An 8207-nucleotide genomic window follows, 5' to 3' on the forward strand; every position below is an offset into this window, starting at 1 on the left:
AATTACAAACTAAGTAAATTTCAAGAGTTTGGTAAGTACACCTTGAGTCTCTTAAAACTCAAAATTTAACCAACTCGCCTTGATCCACTAGTAAAGGGAAAAAAGTCCTACCATCTGGGTTCGAGTAGCATTGGCTACGGGGGTTTGAAATTTAACATGGTTTCCCCCCACCCCAAGACATTAGTCTTATTCAGGCTCCTACCACAACGTTCATGCATTCAACTAAATCTACTGAATTGTCCATATATAAACATGGACGGTAACAAAAAGCATTGGCACTGTAGCAAAAATTTGACAAAGATTCTTTTTTTTCTATACCTAAATATCAGTTGAGTAAGAATGATGATAGTAAGCTTACTTGAAGTCTTCATCATCATTGCATTCCTTTTTTTTTCCAATGTTTCTTCCTCCACAAGAAATCTCACAAGCCCTTTGTTCAAGAACTGGCCTTTCCTCGGGATGGTTCCAGGTTTGGTCGTCGAAGTTCATCGAATATATGATTGGATGGTTGAGGCTCTTGAGGCCAGCGATCTAAATTTTTGTTTTCAAAGGAGCCTAGTTTATTGGAACAGACTCGTTACTCACGGCTGATCCAAGGAACATCCATCACAATCACATACTAAGTTCAAACTTTCCGAATTATCCTAAAGGACCTGAATTCAAGAAGATCTTTGATGTTTTTGGGAGATGGAATTGTAACTGCTGATTTGGAGTTATGGGAGGATCTCAGGAAGTCAAATCACACCCTTTTTCACCATAAAGATTTCCTTAAGCTCGCGGTGAGTAGCAATATAAGTAAGTTGAAGATGGGTCTTATTTCTTTGTTTGCCAGAGCTGTTAGAAAAAACATAATCTTAGACATGTGTTTAAGATATATATGATGTTTCAAAATATATGATGTTTTAACTAGAAAGCAGGCATATTAAGATATATCTATTTTTTAAAAATTAAACCAATCATAAATAAGAATGCATATTATAAATATTTTATAAAATATTAAATTAATATATAAAAGTTGCATATAAACTTGAAAACATTCTATATTATGGAAAAAAAACATCTCTAAACATCTCATATTATGAAAGAGAGAGAGTATATGTTTGATATTTCCTCCATTTTAATGACTGGTTATGATCCAATGTCTCTATCCATTGAAATGCCGAAAGTTGAGTTTTCTGAAGCTGTAGATGTTGGTGTAGAAGCGATCTTCTATAGATATCTCAAACCGATGATTTTGTGGAAGCTTCAAAAATGGATTGGGATTGGTCTTGAGAGGAAGCTGAGAGTTTCGATGCTTACTGTCCATGAAATGCTTGCAAAGATCATATCTTCAGGAGGAGAGGAGATAAGACGTGGGGAAAGAGATCTTAGAATATCGAGAGGAAGAAGAAAAGAAACAGAGCAAGAGACTTTGTCTCTTCTCTTTGGAGAAGACATGAAAGAAAACTGAAATTTTTATTTGCATGAAACTTGTTACTATTTACAATACGATCACAACGTCTATTTATAGACTTGAAACAATATATATGATGAAACATGACGAAGGATTAGACTTGTGCCTTTTGACATAAGCGACATTTCAACACATCATGCCCCTTAATCACATTTTTCACTTATCATATATAATTCCATATTTCTATNTTTTGTGGAAACTTCAAAAATGGATTGGGATTGGTCTTGAGAAGAAACTGAAAGCTTCGATGCTCACTGTCGATGAAATGCTTGCGGCGATCATATCTTTAAGAAGAGAGGAGATAAGTCGTGGGGAAAGAGAGACATCAATGGACGTGTTAACGTATAATATGAATGTGGACACCACCAAATATAAGCTCTTGAAACTGAGAGATGATAAGTTTATAAGAGATCTTGTTTTTAATCTGTTGAAAGCAGGAAGAGACACCTCAAGCTCAGCTCTCACTTGGTTCTTCTGGCTTCTTTCTATGCATCCCCAAGTTATGGACAAAATACGACGTGGGATCAACACAAAGTATGATCCAGCAGATCTAGAGAAGCTCGTATATGTACATGCTGCCTTGTCCGAAACTTTGAGACTCTACCCACCACCTCCCTTAATCACAAGTCACCTTCGGAGTCCGATGCATGTGCTTCCAAGAGGACACAAAGTTGAAGCGCATTCAATGATTCTAATTTCTATGTACGCACTGGGAGAATAAGATCTGTATGGGGAGAAGACGCATCAGATTTCAAACCAGAGAGGTGGATTTCAGACGAAGGAGGGATACGACATAAACCTTCATACAAGTTCCTTGCATTTAATTCCGGTCCAAGAACTTGCGTGGCTAAGCATTTGGCTCTCATGCAGATGAAGATGGTAGCTGTGGACATCATACGTAACTACGACCTTAATATCGTCGAAAGGTCAAAAGATCGAATCAGTTCCTTCTGTCATTCTCAGTAAGCATGGTCTTAAAGTCACGGTCAGTAAGAAGATATGACTCTGATATGCTCGCTTGGCTTCTATGCCTAACTATTACTATTCTCTTATTAATAAAAGCTTTGCTTGGTTTTTGGGTTTGTTTACCTATAATATATTTTGGATTGAGATAACTCTCCAGTTAAGGTTATTGTTCGATTCTACGGTTTTCTCTATTAAAGCGTGGCTTGTGGTGTTGTAAGAGATCACATACTGGCGGAGCTAGGAAATCACTTTATCAGGGTCAATTTTTTTTTAAAATGGTCAATAGTGTTATTAAATTTTTTTATATGAATCAATTGTGTTATTCTACCAGAGTCAGTTTGATTTTTCTTACACCATGGATAGCCATGAGTTTTTTTTCCTAATATTTCATTATAGTTGTCTTCGTTTTTGAGGTTGGATATACTTAATTTTTGAGGAAATTTGTGGAGATTTTGTTTTTATTTTTTAAAAATAAATGGTTTCTGTCTCAGATATGTCTCCAAAGACGCGATGTTATCTTCGTTTTCTTGAAGAAGTGACGAGGGAGAGAACTTCAAAGGAAAGAGATTTAGGGATTTTTACATGTAGAATTCAGATGGAAAGAGAAGAAACAAACACAACCGTGAGAGGTATATAGGAGGCGGCGCACTTCTCTGCAGCGTTTTATCAATTGCTATTGCCGGAACTTGGCCACCAATCAATCAATCGCCGAACAAGAGCTTTAATTTTTTTAATTAATCATTTAACAAACAAATATGGGAAATTAGCAGTAATGACTAACAAAAAAATTATAATTCACTGTCTAGCCATTATGAAAAGATAATATACTCTATATAATATATATTAATGACAATTATAGCCCCACTAGGTATTAACTGTTGCCACTCGCCCTTACTTTGTCTACGTATGTATTCTTCTTTATATATATGCTTACATATTTCTGCCATCTCTCATTTGGCAACAGTTTTTTCTTTTTTTCTTTACTTTTTCATATTTTGTAATAAATTTTCTTTTGAACAAACTATTTTAATTTCACAAACTCAGTTAAAACTATAGATTTTTTTTATGTTTATTATGATTTAAAGATATTAAGATGAGAAAATATAATTTATACACTAACTAAAACAACGAAAATATTTGTAATATATAGAATACAAAAACACTATATTCCATTTTTAAAGTATATTTCTCAAGTTTCAAATTATTTACATTGCATACATACATTAATTCAAACTATAATTAGAAATATTCTAATTATATATTCTATTGTTTGATTGTCAGTATTTAACTCGGTTAATATGTAGGGCATATACGGTTAGTGTTTAATACAATTGTTTGGGTTGCCTATTTTGTGTTTTTAGGGTATAGTGTTTTTCTTTATTGTGCGTTTAATTCGGTTTGAGCTATCTATGTGGATTGCATATGTTGTATCTCTTACGGCATAACGTTTTTTGTGCGTTTAGTTTAGTCGTTTGAGTTGTCTATTTTTATCTTTTATAGTTAGTATTTAACACGGTTGCTTGGTTTGCTTATGTTGTATCCCTTAGGGTTTAGCATTTTTCTTTGTTGTGAGTTTAATTCACGATTTGGGTTGTATGAATGTTCTATACCATTTTATAGTCATAGTATAATTCTTATTATAAACACTATTCATCATGTAAAATTTTCAACATCCAATTTTAAAAATTCAAGTTATGTCGAATGTAGAAAAAAAAATGTAACTTTTTGTGATAAATTTCAAAATTTTAATTAATTTTATTGTGAAGATAAATTAAAATAAAATGTAAAGGGGTATCATCTATTTATCCAAATAAATAAATATCTTCTACACTAACACTATTTGGTGACTGCGCGTGAACCTCACCATACCTTTCCCTTGTCTTTTTACCTCAGCTAATGGTTACTCACTTAATTTAGTTCATTATTTGGCTATTTTCTTTGTTACTTTTGTGTTTTGGTTATCAAACAAATTCGCCCAACAAATATCCTTTTTAATTAATTTATTTATTATAATTTGTTTTTCTTTTTGTCTTTTTTTGGGGAATAGCCATGGAAAACCACAGCATAAAATAGCTACAACGCTACAGAAACATATTTTTTTAGTGACTATTTGTGGCAATTAATGGGTATTAGACACAACGGAGTTTGTGATATTTCGTGACTACAGGCTACGATTTATTTGTGGCAAATTCATAGCTATAAAAGACACAAATTTGGTCGTGTAAATTTGTGGCTATCAGCCAAATATTTTATCGTGGTTAGTTTGTGGCAACAAAGCCACAAATAGCCAAGAATAAAAATAGCTACAAGCTTATAGACACTAATTTTTTTGTGGCTTTCCAATGCTATAGCCAACATAGCCACGAAATATGAGAGATAGATACTAAAAAATTTGTGGCTTTAGAAAGATTTTCTTGTAGTAAGCTATATACCTCACACAAGTCGATGTTTTGGGCAGACATGGAAACAAACAAGCATGGTTGGAGTGGAGTGGTAGAAACAGTCCTTGCAGACTTGCAGTTGTGGGGTTTGTCTGGTGGGAACTGAGAGAAAAGGTGAGAAAAACACTTAAAGCTATGACCTCGTCTAGAAATGTCAAACAGGCCTAAAGCCCGCGGGCCATGCCCAATATGTCACTTAGCGGGGCGGGCTTGGGCTTTAAAACTGATGCCCAAAAAAATTGCGGGTCTCGCGGATTCTACCCGTTTAGTTTGCGGGTTAGTCGGGTTTTGTCCGATTGAGACCACAGGTTTGCGGGTGGTCCGAAGAACATTTCGTCTTCTTCTCCTCTTCTTCGATTCTTTCAACCAGTGTCAATTCTTCTTACTTTCTCCATGAATTCAGAGATGTTTTTGATGAATCTGAGTGAAGACTGGTACCCTATTGCGAATTCATTCAGGTTTGTTGTTCTCTTTATTTATTTTTTTCTGTTTTTGGTTTTTACAATGTTGCGTTTATAGCGTTTGCTATTGCTTAATCTAGTTCATTAATCATGAGTCTAAAATTTGATCGAAGCTAGTCTAAAATTCTGCTGGATTGGTTTTGCTGCTATGATTTCAAGTTGTTTGTTTTTCTATGTGCAATTTCGAGTTATGAATTAACAACGGCTGCTTCCATCGTCTAACATTGATTTTGTTTGTGTGTGTGTGCATGTCAGTGTTGAGTTTATTGTCGATTCTGGAACCAACAATGCCGCACATCTCTCAACACCAAAAGGAACGAGAGAATCTTTGATGGTTTTAGTTTAGAGGAACCTTTTTTTGTGTTGATATGTGTATTTTTTGGATGGTACAGCTTCTTCATGTATCAAAGAATATTTTAGTGACATATATGTACGATAGATGTAAAAAACATATCGACTGAGGTTAAGCCTTTCTAGAATGCATTATTATATTTATGTCACAATTAGAGATATACATGTCACCCACAATCAGTTTACAACACTATTTATTTTTAACTAGTCTATTGAATATTCTTCACTTGTGAGAGTCTTGTATCTAGCTATTATAAAAACTTTAACTAACTCGTTGTATTCATCAAAGATTTTAATCAATATACTCATAATACCTTTTTAAATTCTTTTTGCAAGATTGTTTAGACGGTTATGAACTTCATGAGCGGTATTAGAGATGTATAGTTGCACAAAACGAGGCATATATCTTGACTGGCAGTAGAGATCCAATTTTGTTAGAATTCTGATTTTAGATATGAAAAATGAAAATAAGAAAAAGAAAGGACCATTTTCTTAATGGATATTGTAATCAATTTTTCTTTTAATTGATGTAAAAATAAACATAAAGTTTTATGATGATAAGTTGTTCCGAAAGGATACCGACCATCATAGCAAGTCATCTAAGAAAGATATAGGTGTTCGACGACGTCACAGCAAAACAACTCGTCCCCTTTTAATATTTTTGACGAATGGTTTTCTAACGCTTGAATTTATACCATGATTGTTTTGTGGGTTTTCTCTCTTAAAGATCTTCTTTTTTGATCTATAACCAGTTTAATCTTGATTCTTGTCGACATTTAAATTTGATGGACTTGACTGCTTACAAATTTGAGCTATTTAGATCTTAATCTTATGTGGTAAATCCTGCAATATATATATTTTAGTTAGGTAAAAGTGTCTCAAATTTTGTAATACGATATAATAAAAGTTCTTTTCAATTTCTTGTTGTACAATTGTAACTTGAGAACTCTATATTTTATAAAACTATGTTAGATAATAAAAGTTTAAAACAAATACGATGTCTACTACTCCGAGATGTGGAAATAGATGGAGATATATGTGAAGCATTCTATGAATATTATAACCCTGTCTGAAGGACATTGAACCCATATCTGAAGCTTAAATCCAGAACCAGAGCCATATGAGGATCATTGTAAGCGTTTTCAGGTCTTTCACAAATTGTGTTTGTCTCTTTGGTATTCATGCTTTAGTATATAAAGTTTTATGAGAACCATATAGACGATTTTACGTGTGCATCATTGAAGATCCCCTATAAACTTGCCTTAGTTAATCTGAAAATTAATTAATAAATTACATTATCTAGGAATCGAACCCTAGACCTTGGTGTAGAAGCACTATACAACCCTTGTTCAACCATTGTACCAAGGGGACTTCCACCAAATTTTGGACTTTATGGAGTACCTCTTATATAAATAGACCTTTAACAATTTCCATTTTTCTTTTTCTTTTTTTTTTTTGGTGGAAGAGAGGAGACCTATAATTTATTAAAAAAGCAAAAACCCAAGTTACATTCGAACACGACGTGGATACGCAGTTCCAGTCTAATCCGTTAACAGCTCAGCATTAAGAACATCCGGACAAACATCTAAAAATTTGAAGCCCAACGGTAAAGAAAAAGTATAGTTGGCTAAACCGTCCGCAAGACGGTTAGCTTCCCTATATATATGAGTAATACGGACCAGCCAGTCCCTAAAAATAAAGCCATAGCACAACCGTACTAGGAAGGACAAGGGATGAGAATCACTTATCCCTGTTGTGAGAAAACTAACAACAACCTCTGAGTCCACCTCCAACTCCACACATCGCATATTACACTCCCAATCCATACGAAGTCCATAATACACTCCCCACAATTCTGCTAACACCGCCGAACAGATCCCGATGTTAAAAGGAAAACCCCCGCACCAAACACCAGCATGATCTCGTAAGACCCCTCCTGCTGTCGCATAACCCGGGTTCCCTCTTGATGAACCATCAGTATTTTACTTAACCCAACCCGCATTCGGTCTACGCCAGGAGATCATTTGGTCCTCCCTGCGTACATCTGCTCTGATGTGATTCTTGATGCTCTGATACCACTTGATGTGATCCTCCCAAGGAATCGACGCTCTAAGGTAGGTAGACTGATAATCCTAGAACTCCGATGGCTCGCGAAGCTGGATGATAAGACATGAGATAAACTCGAAAATCCTTATGCCCCAAACTCTCTTAAAACAAACCAAACAAAGCAAGCCGGTGGAACTTTAGATAGAAGCTTCGCGGAGACAGATGACAAGGCGTGAGAAGAATCCCGAAAATCCTTGTGCCCTAGACTCTCTTATAACGACTCTTCAATCCTCAGCTAGTGAATGGAAACGTCAAGTGCTGTGGAATCACTTGATATACCGAAAACTCTTTGATGTAACCCACCAAGGAGAAAGAACAAGTTCCAAAGGAACAAAGGAGTTTACCACTCTCAAATATAAGATAAAAGATTTCTTTATTGGATGATTTTCTCAAATGAGATTACATGTGTTTATATAGGGATAGAAAAAC

At 34.8% G+C, this 8207-nt stretch overlaps 1 pseudogene; it reads left to right on the forward strand.

The window, feature by feature from the left end:
- Positions 340-2456, forward strand: LOC109129996 (annotated as a pseudogene).

The sequence above is a fragment of the Camelina sativa genome, chromosome 17, assembly GCF_000633955.1.
Source record: "Camelina sativa cultivar DH55 chromosome 17, Cs, whole genome shotgun sequence".
NCBI lineage: Eukaryota > Viridiplantae > Streptophyta > Magnoliopsida > Brassicales > Brassicaceae > Camelina > Camelina sativa.